The 17,967-nt window shown below is 43.4% G+C and overlaps 1 protein-coding gene across 1 annotated transcript in view; it reads left to right on the top strand.

Moving 5' to 3' along the window:
- The window catches only part of ARHGEF4 (Rho guanine nucleotide exchange factor 4), a 491,134-nt gene that overhangs the window by 198,979 nt on the left and 274,188 nt on the right, over window positions 1–17,967 (top strand). The gene's annotated exons all lie outside the window — the stretch shown is intronic.

Below are 17,967 nucleotides of genomic sequence, written 5' to 3' on the forward strand. Positions count from 1 at the left end.
CAGCTGGAGTACTGCATCCAGTTTTGGGCACCACAATTCAAAAAGGATGCGGAGAAGCTTGAGACGGTGCAGAAGAGAGCCACGCGCATGATCAGAGGTCAGGAAAACAGACCTTATGATGACAGGCTGAGAGCCATGGGGCTCTTTAGCCTGGAAAAGCACAGACTCGGGTGATCTGGTAGACCTATAAGTCTATCAGGGGTGCTCATCAGGATCTGGGGGAATGTCTGTTCACCATCAGGTTCTCATCTGCCCATGTGCTGAGCCTGTCTAGGTCAGCCTGGATTACCTGCCTATCTTCTGGTGTGGATGCTTTGCCCCGAAGTTTCGTGTCATCGGCGAACTTGGCCATTCCGCTTCTGACTCCAATGTCTAAATGAAGATGTTGAACAATATGGGTCCAAGGACAGAGCCTTGGGGGACCCCACTGGTCACAGGACACCATGATGAGTGACTTCCATCTATTACTACCCTCTGGGTCTGACCACAGAGCCAATTTTCCAGCCACTGGATCATGGTGTACCCAAGGCCACAATTGGCCAGTTTTGCCAAGAGGTGATCATGGGATACCAGATAGAAGGCTTTTTTGAAGTCAAGATATATGACATCAATCTCTTTTCCCTTGTCCACGTGATAGGTCACCTGGTCGTAGAAGGAAATGAGATTGGTCAAGCAAGATCTACCCACAAGAAACCTGTGCTGGCTATCCCTTAGGATGTTGGCATCAGCCAGTGTATTAAGGATGGCCTTTTTAACAAACTTTTCTAAGGACTTCCCTGGGATAGAAGTCAGACTGATGGGCCTATAGTTAGCCAGATCCACTTTCCTTCCTTTCTTGAAGATTGGCACCACATTGGCCTTCTTCCAGTCTTCACTACACCAGAGTGCCAGGAGTTTTCAAGGATCCGTGCCAGGGGCTGGGCTATGATGCTCGCCAGCTCCTTGAGTACCCTGGGGTGTAGATTGTCAGAGCCGACTTGAAGGTATCCAGCTTCTCAAGGTGTTCCTTCACGAGGTCAGCATTAATGGAGAGCAGGGGATCGCCCTCACCCGGACTTCCCTGTCCCGTAGTGGGCATGGGCATCCCATGGGACTGATGAAAGACCGACGCAAAGTACCCATTTAATAGGTTGGCTTTTTCCTGGGCGTCAGTTGTCAGTTGCCCCATCTGGTTCAACAGGGGTCCAATGTTGTCCTTGCTTTTCCTCTGGCTCCCCACATACCTGAAAAAGGACTTTTTATTGTCCTTGATGCTTGAAGCTAGTTGGAGTTCAGTTGCGGCTTTGGCTTTCCTGGTTTGCTCCCTGCAGGACTGGACCCAGGTTCCCATCGATCACTAGGTTGCCGATTAGGTCATCCCCAGTAGCCAGTACCAGGTCGAGCAGCGCTTTGCCTCTCATTGGCCCATAGACTTCTTGAGGCAGGTAGATGTCATCCATGCATGAGAGGAAGCTTTGCAACCACTCAGGTTTTGTTGAGTGATCCTCCCACGAGATGTCCAGGTAATTGAAGTCACCCATGCCAACCTTGGTCCTGGAGCATGCGGCCTCAACCAATTCTCAGGCAAACTCCTGGTCAAGCTCAGGACTTTGGGTGGGAGGTCTGTAGTAGATGATCCTCCGGGGACTCTTCCAGCCCAAATGTCTATAAAATCTATGAAACATGGTCACATATTATCTTTCCACAGGACTTCTGACTCAGTGCACAACATGGATGTGCAAAGTTAGAATTAAGGATGCATGGGTAGTGCTGTTAAAGTGCTTTGAAGTAACTGAGTCTTGACATCCCAAAAACAAGGACTGAAACAACTGCAGTTACCTTTAGATTTAGAGGGAAGCTGTTGTACATGAGACAAAATGCACTGAGACTGAACTCTTACTCCATTTTATGATGCTGTCCTCCAAGGATGGGATTTTTTTCTGGAGCAGAAAGGGGATGCAAATACTTTACTCCTTTCTTCATTTTTTCTAAAGCTTGGCATGCCAGAACAAATTACTGATTTGTCAGATATATTGACTAGGGCAGGAAGTGATAGCTAATTTAAAGCAGAACAAACAGGGAACCCCACTGCTAAGTGTGTAGTGCCACCTGTGGAGTCGGAGTAGAGTAGATTGCAAGCAAATCATTATACAGTGTGTATAGAGAACTTTGAAAATGTAAAGCAGTCCAGTATGTGACTAATGCTCCAAGCACGGGGAAAATTCCCAGTAGTTCACTGTCTGAGTTCAATGCGATTGAGTAGAAGCTTGATCCTACTTCCAACAGCTGCTTTTGTTATTGGCTTTGGTGAGAGCAAAACTAGAACCTTGACCGATTACAGAAACTAAAAATATGGCTCACACAAGAGGACTTGAGAACCCTGTTCCCGATCCTAGCTTTAGAGAGGTGCATATAGATTTCATTTGGGATGCACATTCAAGCTGAGGCTTGTCTGCATCCCAAATGAAATGCTAAAAATAAAACTGAACTGCCTTGATGAAAACAGAATATCTGAAGGGAGCTGAAAAATGGGAGTTGAAGAATGGATTCCAGATACTTATCAGCTGTATTTTTGTTTTCCTTAATTTCTAGGTTTGGTCTTGCAATGAACCAAAGTGCAGGCTTGTTAAAATGAAAAGCAAGTCTAGCAGTCCTTTCATGTCCTGGGAAACTATTATCAAAAAGCTCATTCTAAAGCAAGAACAGACAAATCAAAATATCACATGAATATTAATCCTACTTGCTAAGCTGTATATCTTTAGACAGTATCCCTAGGTAAGGTTTTCCTGAAGCAGCAAGCTTTCCCTTGCAGTCCTCCTTGCTAGTGGCATTTTCCTCTAAGTGGAGATCAGGGTGAACTAGTGGTTTCTCATTTAGAGACAAATTATTGGACATGATGCAGGATCTAGTGTGTGCTGGGCAGATGGTCGGGCTAGATAATTATGAAGGTCCCTGTTGGTCTTAATTAGTGATATGAACCATACCAGAGAAGGTAGAGGGGGAAAAGTAGTACACTGTGCCATGTGTCAGATATGTGGGAAGGCACAAAAACTTGTAGCAAAGCAGCAGCTGGGAAAAAGAAGGGAAACTGCTTATATTTCCTTTCCTAATTCAGAGCTGAGAATGGCTTTTAGCCCTTACTTACAAGCTATGAGGGATCAGAGCTAAATGGCTGGATAATCTTGCTCACCTGAGCTAAAGTCTAGCCGAAGATTGGTTGTGAGACTTCCTATAGATTCAACTCTCCCACTAATCTCAGATCACTTTTTGACTAATTACTGATCCAAATTATGCAGCAGTTGTGTATTTTCTGATTAAGATGTCTGTTTTGACTGGCTATACTGTGGATAACTATACAGCTCAATTTTATTTTTTCAGATCTTTAGTAATCCCTCTTCGTTCTATATCAAGTGAGGTCCTAAGGCAATGCAGTTCTCAAAGTCATGACAGGAGCTGCATGTTGGCAGGAGCTGTAGTAAAAGGTAACATCTGACAGATGAGACTAGCACAGGCTATGTGCATATAGAATTGGTCAGAGACAGCTGGCCTGAATTTGCTGCTGGTGTAAGTTTGTGGAGCTGGTGTAACTTTAATAAACCTGTGCTTATTTTTAGCAGCAAAAAAATTAGCTTCCTATGTCTTATTTTCAGGCAGTAGCACCAAAGAGGGATTAAGTGAGAAGAGAGCAGTTTTATTCTAAAAGGAATAGTTTCCCAGTTTCTCTAATACAGACTTAATCACATTCTTTGTACAGAAGAGTCAGATTTTCTTGTTACAACATCTCTTGAAACATATTTGTACATGACATGGCTTGGTACTACAACTGAAGCATCGTATGAGATTTGGTGCTGTGTAGATGAAGTGCTGTTAGCCCATTCAAGAGGGGTAAGTCACATTTTCAGGAAAAAGAGAAACTTAATGAAACAGACTTGGTACGTTCAAAGCTCTGCTTGTGACACTACCACACACGTGGAAGTTCTGTTTTTTGTATCACCAACTTTACCCTAAACCTAAGAGAAGCTAAACCTACGAAGCCAAAAGCAAGTGAATGTCACTTCAGGCATCTTCTCTTTCTTATGAAAAGGTAGAGATGGAGGGGGGGAACATGTGAAGGATTGCCAGTGGTTGGCTTACGGTAGGTACCTGGTGTGTCAGGAAAGTTGTAATGTCAGGCAAATTGTAATGTGTCATAAATCCAATGTCTATATTAAGTCCATGATTTTGTGTATCTAGTAGATTTATGTAAATTCCCTTTGAGGATTAGAACTGAGAGTCAGAGGGAGTGATTGTCTTATGAGAGTGTGCACCCACAGGTAATTGGGTATTCATACATTCCTAGATTGTAGAATCAGAAGGACCCCGAAGGATCATCGTGTCCCTTCTGGCTCTACAATCTATGAATCGATGAATATCCAATTACCTGTGGGTGCACACTCTTTGTCTTTGACAGATTTTCAGTGTGTTCTCATTCTGGTCAGCAGTTGTTTTTTGGTTTTTCTATGTATTTTCTATCAGGGCATTTGGTGCACTGGATGAGATGTATTACATTTCTGGAGGTGCAGGTATAAGATCTGGGAATAGTCCTATTTTATGGGGGATTAAAGTACAGATTACTTGTTTAGTGTTCAGTTTGGAGTATAGGAATCTTACAAGGCTCATGGGAAATTACATAATGCCCAGGATTCAGTACTTGTAAAACCACTTACTGCTTCTAAGCAGGAACAGGTAGATATCTAAGCATGCACTTGACATGTTTTGAAGGTACCCATTTGGTGTCATTAGTACTGTAGATTTAGTATGGTAAACTGTATTTGAATATTATCCAATTATCCTACAAACAGGACATGCTTTTTTCTAGTGAGCTGTATCAGTTGATCAATATGATGATATTAATTCATTTAGAAATATTCCCAGTTACTTCTGAGCAGTATTCCAATATTTTCTTTTGCAAATTCAGGAACCTTTACAGAATATCATTAAATGCCAGGTTGTCCTGTGTTCTATGTATACTGGGTATATGGTGCTGGGACAATGAGGAAGCATGCAAAACAAAATCCATTCACCTTGCCAAATTGTATGGTGGAGTCATAGGTGGCCCTTAAGTTCTTCATTCTTGCTTCTTAAAAGGATTACTTCCTTAAAGCTTTTCCCTAAAGCAGGCTCAGGCATTTAGGTTGGTTCGTTTTTTTGAGGCTTGGAGAATGGAAAATAGATGTCTTTCTCCATCCTTAGTTGCTACTGCTATCATGAGGATGCAGTAACACCACTGAACCAAGGCACATACTATATAGGAGCAGTGACTGGTAGATCTGCTTACCAGTGAGTTTGTGGAGCTTTTGTCCCAAACTCTCCCATGGCTTTAGGCTCCATAGCACACAAGAAATATAGATTTCTGTAGCCTCCTCAAATCTTGCACCAGCAGTAAAACTGAACTTGATCCTCTGCCTAGTTGAGGAAGAGATGATATATGCTCTCTTTAATTGGTTCTTCACTCAGTGTTACAATGGTGTTGTCTTGTGCTCTTGTTTTTGAGGAGGTAGGGGGAAAAGCAAGATGTCATGCCATAGTTAAGCTCTTTTGACCTTCTCTTTCTTCTCTGGTCAACCACTTTTAACCTCTCCTTCTCTAAACCTGATGCTAGTTTTTGAACTGTGAGCTCCATTCCACCACTACTCCAATTCCAGGAACAACAGAAATCTGTTCATAATTGGTGGATTTGTTAAAATAAGTCTCACCTCTTAAACAATTGGCTTGGTACCTAGGTAGCATTTTTTTACATTAATTCAATTGCAAAAAGTACATCTGGCTAAACTTCAGCTATGTCAAACTTCTGACCCAAAAGTTTTGAGTGTCAAACTTCATTCCATTGTAGGAAACATTCCATATGTGTCATAATAGCTACGTACAGCTCTATGCAGGAGCTCTATGAATCTTGCTGAAAGCCTTTTCAGTGTACAGGGGAGTATTTTGATGGCAGGAAATCCTTAGTCAGTCTTATATTGGTAGTTAACAATTTCCAAGCACATTTCTGCTTTCAGGCAAAAAACCCCCAACCAACCAACCAACCAAAAATCACCCCCCTGCTTTACTGAAAGAAACAGAGCCATTTACTTCAACTCAGCTCTGCAGCATCTATTAAAGATCAAGCGCTTCAGCAGGGCTTTTTGGCACTTTTAGCACAAGCTGATTCAATCAGCTATTAAATAAAAATACAAAAAAGCCCCACTAAAGTGCCCAGTGTTTACAAACATCAGGTGAGCTGGGTTGAAGTAACACGCTGCCTCTTCTGGGTATGCATGGGGCTTAGCACAGGAGCACACCAAGTTTAAAATAAAGTGCTGGTTTTTGTTTGTTTTGGTTTTTTTCATGTCTGCAAGCACCCATTATTTCCAGTGTTGTCTTCCTTCACAGCTTAGCCTGTCGTCCCCATTCTAGTTAATTGAATTCACTTTTCATATTTTTATGATACAGTACCACTATTCATCACCATGGAAGCAAATGTAATTTAAATGCTGGACTGTCATTGCCAAATAAATCTGTTCAGTCAGCTCTTCTTGTTAATGCATCAGTAGAAATGCTCTCAAGCCCACCTACAAAAGGGAACATGACAGTCTGTGATTTGGGTAGAATATTAAATTTTGTGCAGCATGCCTTGCTATAGGAGATCTCAAGGGAGAAAACTTCTTTAGTCTTTTCACTTGAATTACATTTCATGCTATAAAATTACTTGAACAGGGCAGGGTTTCAGTTTAGCCTTTCACCTCAAAGCTACTAGTCAAAGCTACTAGTATTGGCAGACTGACAGCTCATCTCGCCTGTCTCTCCATATGTGAAACTAACAGTTGAGAGACCAGCATTTGAATGCCACAGTACTAACTTTGGATGGTGTGTCATTTGCCTGTGTATGATGGAAAAAAACGTTCTGTCCAAATGTGCAGATGGTGTTGTGCAGTGAGAAACAGGATCATCTGATTTTACTTAAGGTTTTGCTACAGTGGGTGATATGGAAGGTAAGAGATACAGAGGTACATTGGACAGAAAAGTGAGATGGGGAAAGGGGAGGAAAGGCTTGGGAAGAGAGAGTGAGAAGAAATGTTCATGCTTTCCAGAGTGAAGTTGGGAACACATTCAGAGTGAGGTTTTCCTTAATTTTTTCATAATCTACTAGCACTTTTATCTAGGTTGTTGAAAGCACTTTACCAATATCCATGGACTTGAACCCATGATATGTTCAGAGGGTGCATATGGAAGTGATTGTGGTATAAAGATTAAATGAATTGGACTGGCTTATGCAGCAAGGTCTGCCAGAGCCAGGGTTGGAATTAATTTCTTTAGGCTGGCTGGTACTTCAGAGAGACGAGTCGACCAGAAGGCCACCTATCTCAAGCTTGTGTGCACAGTCCACTACCAAAGCAACCAGTATAATGGCAGACAGAGGAGCCATGCTTTCCAGTGACTGAAAAAAGACAGCAGCAAACAGGAGACATGCCAATTAAACTGTAAAGATATCAGAAAAAATAGCATCTGATACCAAAGAGATGACAAGGCTTTGTGAAAAGTCAATTGCTTTACTGTATATGAGTTTTTCACGATGTACTAACAATTGGGATTGCTTTCCTCAACTGAAGCCCAGTAGTCCCACTTCCAACATTTTGTTTAGGTAAATGATTTGTGATTGGCATGTACAGAAGATGCTGTGTACTGGGAACCAAACCCCATACTCTTATGGTATGTTTTTAGCCTTTAATCTTTTTATAGAAATCTTAACAGTAGGTGCCTCTCTTGATCTAGCAGGTTTTGCAACTACATCTGGTAATGTCAAATCAAATATTTGTAATTAATTGCCATAGAAACATGGTGAGTACAAACCTGTACTCCAGGCAGTAGGCAGGATTTTTCTAAATGCTTCCAGCTAGTTCAGGTGGAGTTATTGTACCTGCCCATTGAAGAGAGCTCTTCCGGTGAGCAACACATTTTAGCTGCAATACCACACTTATATATAGCAAGGAAGAAGAGAACTTTTAGCAAGTAAATCAGCTGTTTTACAGCATGCAGTCCTTCACCAAAGAACATTCATTGCTTGGCACACTGAATCAAGCAATTGCTGAAAGAGTACATGTGAAAACAGCCCTCTCCTTTGTCAAGGATCCAAGAACAGCATGTATGTATGAGTCTGCCTGAAGAGCAGATACTGGTAGGAGCTTTTATACTCTATGGGCCTGGACCTCCATTGTCCTGTATTGTGAGTGGTCAGTTGCACTGGTCAGTGGAGGCTTAGGCTTTCACATGACTTTGGAAGGACCTAATTCAGCCACCCTTAACTACCTGGAATGGTATGACCCTGAGCAATCCTACTACAACAATGGGATGGCTAACAAAATACGGTTCCACTTTGTGTGTATAACATAAACTCAGGATACTTGCTGACTACAGCCTTTCAACTGATAGGTTATACTCAGTTGGGTAATAGCTTATTCAGGCTTTTAGTTCAATCTAATGTGAGTAATACTGTAGTGGCTTCTAGATATATGCCTACAACCAATGAATTGCAGCACATCTGTTATATGGGATGGATAATGTTTTCTTCAGGAGGTTTAGTTCATTAATATTTAAATGTTTTGAGATCCTGGCATAGAAAGCATGATAGTTGAATGCAAGTTTATTGTATAATGGTGTCTAGTTACTTTATAATATTAATGGCAGACTGACACATCACAAGCTATAATCTTAGGGTTCTTAACTCTATTAAGGTACACTATTTTTTATTAATATAATTTTCTGTACCTTTTGGGCACTGAGTACCTCCTTGCAAAGTTCTGAATACACTAGATCCTGTTTATTTCAGTGGCAATTAAGAGCTGTATGCCTAGCAAGGATCGGTCAGTAGTGCAAAGAATCAAATAGTAGGATACAAACAAAAGAGGAAGCCATTATGAATGTGTGTTCACTCCTGCTAATAATTTGCTTTATTTAATGGTATACAAGAATAGCTCCATTTTTTGAAGCTTTTTCTATATATTTACATGTAGTATTATATAGTTCACTGGTTCCCAATATTCACTGGCCTGTGTGCAACAGTACTAAGCAAGTAAATACTGAGAGTAATAACATGCTTTGTTCTTCCTGTGACCCTGATGAGATAGGTATCTGTCAAAAGCAAAATATCTTGTAGCCATGAGCAACACTTGAGGGTGTCACAGGCAAATTTACAATGAATGGATCACTGATATCTAGTCTCTTGTCCCATAGTGGGCACATCTGTAAGTGCATTAATGCGGCATAGTTACAGCGCATTAACTTCAGTACCTATAATAACAGGTACTAAATGCACAGTAACTGGTGCTATTGCTCAGTAGCACTTGTGTATACCTTTTTAGTGACAATAAAGCACAGTAGACTAATTCCTCTGTGCATTAGCACAGCTTTTGCTGTGATGCTCTAATATGCAGTAGAATTGGTTTACTGTGCATTTAGCACCTCATGTAGACTTGCCCACTGTGTTTATCTGTGCTGAGGAAAACTTCTTTTATAACTTGCCATAATATGAGAACACTGGGGTTTTGGAGCTACACGTTGCAATTCCCTTTCTCTTTATTCCACACCCCTCAAAGGCGCAGTATTGTTGAAGTATGGAGTACTGAACTCTGTTGTGTGACACTGTACTCTGATGGACCAAATGAGACCAAATTGCAAAACTCATGATATTTCCTTAAACTGATCTGAGTGAAATATTGTCAGCATCCTGTAATTCCATGTATTGGTCTGTTGTTCATTGTGCTTTCTAACTAAATCAAATGATTTCCCGTGGAAAAAGCATCTGAATCTCTAAAGTCATGGGATAATTCACTTGTTTTTGAGCTCTTTGTCTATATTTCTTAAACATAATGCACATCAATTTCCAACAGCTGTTTTTTTCAGAAAAAGTGCATGTTATACGTGAGAAAATACAGTAGTAACTTATTTTTTACATTTACCCATTTGGGCAAATTGAAAGACTGCCAGGGTTTCATTCAGTTCAGATGTACTGAGGTTGGTTACGCTATGTTTTTATGGTGCTCCTCCATTGCCTTGCCTTCAGACACATCCTAGGTAGTGCAGTAATCTGAGCTGGATGATTTTCCAGATAACCATGAGGGCGTGTCCTCATGAGTGGGGACGTTCATTCCCTGGGCACAAATAACAGCAGCACATATTTGTACTGCTGCTAGTTGTCCCTGGGAAACTCCCCTGCATGCGTGCTCTGGTGCACGACAAGTTGCCCCGGGTGGGGTTGGGGAGGCTGGGGCCAGCACCTGGGCGGGCCCCAGCAGCCTTACCTAGGGTCCTGTGGCTCTGGCAGTGGTGATCTGAGCATGTGGACACTGGCCAGCAGCCGGAGCATGGCTCTGGCCAGCCATTCTCCGTATTTGGCCAGTGCACACTGCTGCCACATGTTGCACCCAGCTTTATTCTGGCATAGGTTTTTTTGATACCAGAATCTCCTGGTGTCACCCGCGCCCCCCCATGCTGCAAATTAGCAGCGTGGCAAATGCCTGCAAGTTTGATACATGCGGTTTGAAGCACTGCAGATGTGCCTGCACAAACCACGTGAGTATGCTTGTCTGCATGTACCCACATTGTCTTGGGGAGAAAGCGTAGTTAAAAATTGGGGTCAAAATCTGTTAGAATAGATTAGTGTCAAGGCATCAGGCTCCCACAGTCTTTAATTGCTGTCATGGTGATGAACAGTATTCATAATACACATATTCAGGAACAGTTGCAAGCTACTACAACATAGGCTGTGCAATGAAGCTGGGAAATCCAGCATGGAAGTTGACAAACATCGCAGTAGCTGTGGGGCAAACCCAAAGGGGCTGAAACTGTAGACCAGCGATTCTCAACCAAGGTGCCATGGCACCTTGGGGTGCCTTGAGATCCTTTCAGGGGTGACACAGGGTAACACTGTTAGGTGTACAAACATAATTCACAAAATAAACTGAAAGTTTTCAGATTGGAATCCATAGCGTTAACAAGATTCTGACTTGTGGTCTTTCTGAGTTCTTGGGAACACAAGAACTGTTCTATTATTTTTCTATAGTAAAAAAAATAGTGAAAATTAAGAGCAGGCATTTTCCAAGGGGTGCCTCAAATCTATCAAGAGGTAATTTGAGTCTAAGAAGATTGTGAACCACTGCTGTAGACTCCATTACTGATTGTGAATTTATCACAGTTACTGGATGATATTTAAATCCACATTCTGCTGTAGCGTTTGCACATATGCAACAAAGTTGAAGTAGACACTGGAAGGTAAATTACTAGATAATGAAGGAGAGCACACAGTGCCTCAACCTAAGGAATTTGATACTGAGATATGCAAAACCTGATCTTCCTGTATTTAAAAAAAGAAAGGTGGTGTATTTACTGATTGGCCATTGTAGGTCTAGGAATATATGTGCCTTAAGAACTGGAATATCAAGCAGGACTTCCTTAGTTTTAATGACAAGTTTGTATTTCAAATACACAATGTTATGAGTGCCCTATTTAATATCTGTTCATTTTGCCTTGCTATAGTAAAGGCCCATTAGAGGTTTTACCTGATGACTCAAGAGGTCTCTGTGGCTGCATTTAACCCTTTTGCCCATTGTTCCATTGAATGAAATGATTGCTCTCTGCTTGTTTTTTTTCTTTTTTGTTTACATATCTGTATGGACTGTGTCATCTAAACCTTAGTCTCCCCATTTGAGGACCATTTGAGGATTTGTAATGTGATCAATTTTTTAAGTTATTTAGGTCTTTTAAGTTGGACCTCAATATCCTTGTCTTAGAGCAGGGAAGTGTGTGCTACACAGCCCAAGTGGGGACTGCTTACATCTCTAATTGGAAAGCTAGTCTAGGCTCTGGTGTAGCCCATGTCCAGCTATGTCCTAGTTGCAAGGGTCCATTTCACTACCATGCTAAAACAGAATAGCAATCTACGTGGAATAGAGGGGGCAGTAGGCATAAAGGCTCTGGATCTGCTGGAGAAAACAAATTACTGAGGCCACTCTCTAGCTGCTTTATGTCAGCATGGCTGGGGTTAAGTTTCCACAGCCCAAACAAAAATGCTTACCTTAGTTGGAACAATTTTGAGCACAGACTGTAGGTCTTTTCCCCCTGTTAAAGCTCTCATGGCTTTGCAGAAGGCTGGAATCCCACTATCATCTTCCCTTTCACTAGCTCATGAGCTTCAAAGCAGCAGAAACATAAGATCATTACTCTAGATGAAGCTGAGGTCATAACCATTACAAAACAAAAAAAACCCCAAACAACTCAAGCCTGGTAACGTTGCTGTACTGAAGTCTGACTCACAGGAGTATCCATTGCAGTGTCTGGCTAAGAACAAGACTAAGATTTTTGCCCTGTCTCAGGGCAAAACTGTCTTTAATCAATTGCTGGAACAGAATGATCTGCAGTCTTGTTTAACATGACACAAAATTCAGTGATTGGTGAGTGATCTAGTAGGGCTGTGAAGTTTGGTGCCTTATTCAATTTGGCCCAATTCGGTGGCCAAATCTCTGAATCCGAATCAAATCAGAGGACCCTTTAATCTCTTTGAATTGAATTGGAACCCTCCAAATTGATTCAGAAAGTGTCCCGGGGATAGCGAGAGGAGGGGCCGGGAAGCCCCGCTCGTGGGACCTGATGCAGGGAAAAACAGTGAAATAAAGAAAGAAACACAAAATAGTTATTTACCTGCAGGAGGAGCAATGCTAGAAGATACAAAAGAAAAGTTTGCGTGGTTTACAAGCTGCGTGTTTATGCAATTAAGGCTGGCAGGTGACGTCACAAGGATGCACCAGCTGGCAGGAATAAAAATGGCTGCCGGCAGTAGGGAAGGGAGAACCAGTGAGGAGGCAGTAGTAGGGGAGACTGGGGCAAATTTGAAACGTCTGAGTGACAGGCAGCTAGAGGAGCACCGAGAGCTCCTCATACTGGGGGCACTGAGATCAAGCCCCAGCAGAATGCTGGGAGGAACTTCCCCCTTGTGCTGCCGAGAAGATGCATTTAGGGAAGCGCCGAGCAGTGGTGCAACCAGGACGACGAGCCCAAGGGAGAGGCTGAAGCCAACCATGGGGAAGCAAGGGTGTCCCCACTTGACCGCTCCCAGGTACCAGGTCAGGGAGCTGGGCTAGGGGCGGAGAAGAGAGGGGAGCCTTGCGGGACCAGTGTCGGGGGAGGACTGCCATATTCAGGCAGGAAGGCTGAGAAAGCTGACTGGTAGGACACTGGATAGGGAGACCTTCTGAGTTCCTTCTTTTGGTTTCTTTTTTCATTTTATTCCTTTACCCCTGCTCAATGGGGGCACCCTCGGACCCCAAGAGGAAAGCCAACTGACTCAAGGGGATCGCAGGCCTAGAGCCTGGGCCAGCTAATTATCCTTCCCCAAGGATAGAGGGGGATATGTTTGGGCATGAGGAATACCTGCACTGGAGAGGCTGCCATGTCAAGATCTGGCACCCCACCAGAGGTTGGCGTAAGGCTGGGGTGTAGGGGAGGTGGAGCCCACAAACATCCCACAAGCGGCGTGGTCATCCCTGAGGGGAACTTCGAGGCTGAACCCCACACTGATATAACATTCAAAGACATGGCAGGAAAGTTTGGGGAAGGCCAGAGGAACAATCGAAGCCCACCTCGGGGAGCCCATGACGTTAGAGAGCATACACCCTCTACTGCCCGAACCAAGGTGGCATGCAAGCGGGCATTCGAAGCCAGACAGGTGCAGAAAGATTCAGCAATTTGGACGCAGACACACGTTTAAATGTTTTTTCTACATACCTTTAGGTACCAGGTGGCTTGTGAATGCTGTGATGCTGGGGCACATGGAGTGTTCCACAGAAGTGCAGGGGACTCCCCAGCATGCTCAGCAGCAGACCCAGAAGTGGACCAGAAGCACTTCTGATCCACTTCTGGGATCGCTGCCAAGCACGTGGAGGGCTCCCCTGCACTCCTGTGGGGTGCGCCAGCATCTCGGTGTTTACAAACCATGCTGGTACCTTGAGGTATGTAGAAAAACATTTAAAACTGTGTCTATGGCCGAATTGCTGATTCTCCGAATTGGCATTGAATCTTCAGATTCAGATTCGGCTGAATCGAATCAGGGACAGTGATCCGAATCAATGAATCAAATTACTGTCCTTGATTCAGGCCGAATCCGAATCAAATAGGGCCTGCTTCGCACACCCCTATAATCTAACAATCCACCCATTTTCCATCTTGTGATGTAGGTAGTTCCCAGTGAATCAACTGGGATGCTCCTCTGAAAGGGGAAAGCTACAGTTAATAAGGGTTCATTTGAATGCAGTCCAACACAAAGCTCACAAAGCTTTAATGGACCTGGCATAGCAAGGAAAGCAGTCCGCCAGTATATACCCAGTACCCACCTTCTCCAAAGCAGTGTTTAGTGCTATGGGCCAGACCTAGATCTGATGTATAAACTAAAAACTTAAGTGGCGCTATACCCATTTAAACCATCTTAGGACATAGCTCTAATTTTCTTAGATTTGTAACTGTTTATTGTGGTTTGTTTTTAATTTATGTCCCTTTTTCTTGACATTTCACCTATTTCATAGTGAACTTTCCTTAGAAACTAGTGATGGAATGGTGTGTATTTGAGATCTCAAAGTAAAACAGTGTGGTTTGTGGCCTGTTTCTAAATTATCTAGCATCTTGTAAAGGAGGTTATACCTGTGGAAAGTAGGTCTGGAATATTCCCCAAATAGTCTTGATTCTGTCAGGGTTAGCATTTTATCCCCATTTTTTAGTCCCACATTTTATGCCCCAAAATAAATTGTGAGTGCTAACCTTTTAGAGAAGTCCAGAGATGCTGTAATTCATATCATAGAAATTGGGAAAAACTCTAAACTAAATCATGAAGAATCCAAGTCTGCATGCTAATTAATGTTGTATTCTTTTCTCATCTATACAGTAGTAATCAAGATACGGTTTTGTATGGAAACTTTCTACTCTGCTATATAGAGAATACTAAATGAAGTGTATCTCATTTTAGTGCATTAAAAAGTATACTAGCTTTGCAAATTTATGATTTCCTCAATGAAAAGCTTGAGGAAGGGCATCTTAAAAGCTGTTGTCAAGGTATTTGAAAATGCTCAGGCTAGTTGGTGGAAGATTTTTGGATGTTATACGCTCATTAAATTTTTTGTCAAAACATGCATCTTATGAAATAAATATTCATTTAAAAAAATAAAAACTTTGAAATTTAAAATTCTCTCCTTCAACCCTTGTCCAATGAAAAAGAAAACAGAAAATAGACCAAAAAGGAAAGTTTCCCACACAATGATTTAAGTGACATGTTAGATATGATTGAGACTCTTTAGAGCTCCCTGGCTAGGGACAGAAATTACACACAAACTGGTATAAGTGATTGGAAACCTGTTCAAATATAACACAACAGAAGTTCAGTGCACATTGTCACAGAGCACTTAGGTGCCCAGCTCCTTTTAAAGAGTGGAAACTGCTAGGGAAAGAGCAGTGGGGAGCCCCAGCTGCTGATTATCAGGGCAGCCAGAGTGAGCTAGTGGCCCACATCTGCCAGCGGTCAGCTGACCGGAAGGGGCAGGGCCTGGCTCGCATATAAACCCAGCAGCCAAGGGGGAAGGAGCTCTCCCAGAGCAACCAAAGGGGAGAGGCCTGACTGCAGGTACAGCCTCTGATACTGGTGAGGGACGGAGCACCCCTGGTGTGGCTTGAATAATGTTATAGCCCAGGGGCTTGTGTTTTGTTTGCTGTTCAAGACCCGTGGCTTGGGTGCGGCTATTAGGGGATGGAGGAGGCCTCATAGGGGACCCACGGCAGCGTGGGGAACCCCAGCACCAGAGAGGGCATGGCATTTGGGTTGCACCGACCCCAGCGCCAGGGAGGGCACGGCATTTGGGGTGCACTGACCCCAAGCGCCAGTGAGGTGCAGAGTGAGACAGGGCTGTGGAGAGCCCAAGGAGGACCAGGGGACCAAATTGTAACGAGGCCCAGACAGAACAATGTCCATTCCATCTGCAAGGCTTGGGGCATGGTAAAGGGGTGGTTGGAGCCATGCATAGCCCATAAGGCTAGGGTGCCCCGAAATACCCATTGCAGAATGAGACCCACAGGGGGTCCAGGAGTCCACGGGGTCAGAGGGTACAGCAAAACCATGTTCAAGATGATGTAAAGGCAGCCTCCCTATTATATATTTACCATCAAAGACATGGCGGGAGAGAATCAAGGGTGCCCATTGGGCCAACTTGGCACAGTAAGGGGGCCTTGGGGAGATCACGGCCATCCTGCAGGACCCCGTGTCGTGACGCACATAAACCACTTTCAAAATGGCCAAAACCAGTTTAAGATAAACTTGGATGGATGTAGTATCAGACTTTACTGATTTAGGTTAAATTGGTTTATTGACCTTCTGTCCCAGATTTCCTCCAGATTCAAGTTTAACCTGCAGTCCCCCAGCATCCCAGGATACTTTGCACCTCCCTTGCAAACCCCCCCTCACAGAGTGGGCGGGCTAGCCTTGGCCCAAACTGCCTGCTTCAGCCAAGCAGGGAGGTGTGCTCTAGCACCCCCCAGCTTCTGGCCTATGCCTGCATTTCTGGAATCAAAAGTGAAAGTCTGTTCACTTGCTTATAAGTTCAGTCTACACACGTTAGACTAACCTGCAAAGATTGAATTGCTTCAGCCTTGGGCTTTTTTATTGTCTGTACTTGGGCCCTATGGGGAAAAATAATTTTCTATTTGTGACTATGCAAGTTTGGTGACACAACCTATGTAAATGCTTCTAACCGAGGACTGTTAGAGGAGCAGTATCAGAACAGGGAATATGCAGACTAGAGACACAATAAGCAGGGTTCCTGCCTTAAGTGGGAGTCTTACTACCTCAGGGACTCAAAAACAGTCCCTGGTTGCAGCTGCTGCTGTAGCATGGGCTGCCCACCCTGACTGTTGCTTCTATGCTTCTCCAGAAGCAGCATGGTGACCACATGCTCAGCTGTAGCCATACCAGCAATACCACAGGGCTACTTCTGTTCCAGGGTGTGGACTCGGTGAGAGTGGAGACATTATCCTGGCATCCCTACTAAGTTGATGCCCTGCTTGCTTACCCTTATTGGTGCAGACCCCTGTGCAGCCTCCCATCTGTTGTTGTTCTTTACAGAAGACGAACACTTGAAGGCTTAACGTTGAATTTATGTCAGCAGTTCTTTCCTGATCTGCCTGTGAAACAGGAACAGGACTGACAGATGTTCTGTTAGGCCCTAGAGTCACATTTACTCAGTGCCCAGATGATGCCTATGGAGGAGATTATTTAAGGTCATAGTTTTTATTCTGATGTAGATGGGGATGGGTATCAGAACAATCTGTGTCTGAGTTACTTCTGCTTTATTTCATGTCAGCAGAGAAAAGACTGGGGCTGGCCTGCACCAGCTGTAAATTACCTGACTCCTGACATGTAAGTTACTCTGCTATATTAACACAAGCTTCAGCTGCTTGTCCCAGGCCTCTGAAAGTGTGCATCAGCCTCACCCTGCTACTTTTAGTCCCTCGTACATGAGCAGGGTTGTTTGCATCTCCAATTCTGCTACCTTTGAAACTACTCTTTAATGTGTTGTGGGAGGTTCTATTTCTGGATATCATTCTGATATCATACCAGGTATGCTTGTCTAGATTATAGAAAAGCTATGCTCAGGAACTGGCACCATGGAAGTACCTGACAGTGTGTTACCCGGACCTCATTTTTTAATGCATTTATTAAATGTTGATACTTTGGAAGGTAGCAAATGTGGTCCCCATCTTCAAGAAGGGGAAGAGGGAGGACCCGGGTAACTATAGGCCCGTCAGTCTTACCTCAATCCTGGGGAAACTCTTTGAGAAGATCATCAAGGAGCACATTTGTGATGGGCCGGCATCAGAAATGATGCTCAGGGGCAATCAGCATGGATTTATTAGGGGGAGATCATGTCAGACCAACCTGATTGC

This window comes from Gavialis gangeticus, unplaced genomic scaffold, assembly GCF_001723915.1.
Source record: "Gavialis gangeticus isolate Ggan-Ray unplaced genomic scaffold, GavGan_comp1, whole genome shotgun sequence".
Taxonomy (NCBI): Eukaryota; Metazoa; Chordata; order Crocodylia; family Gavialidae; genus Gavialis; species Gavialis gangeticus.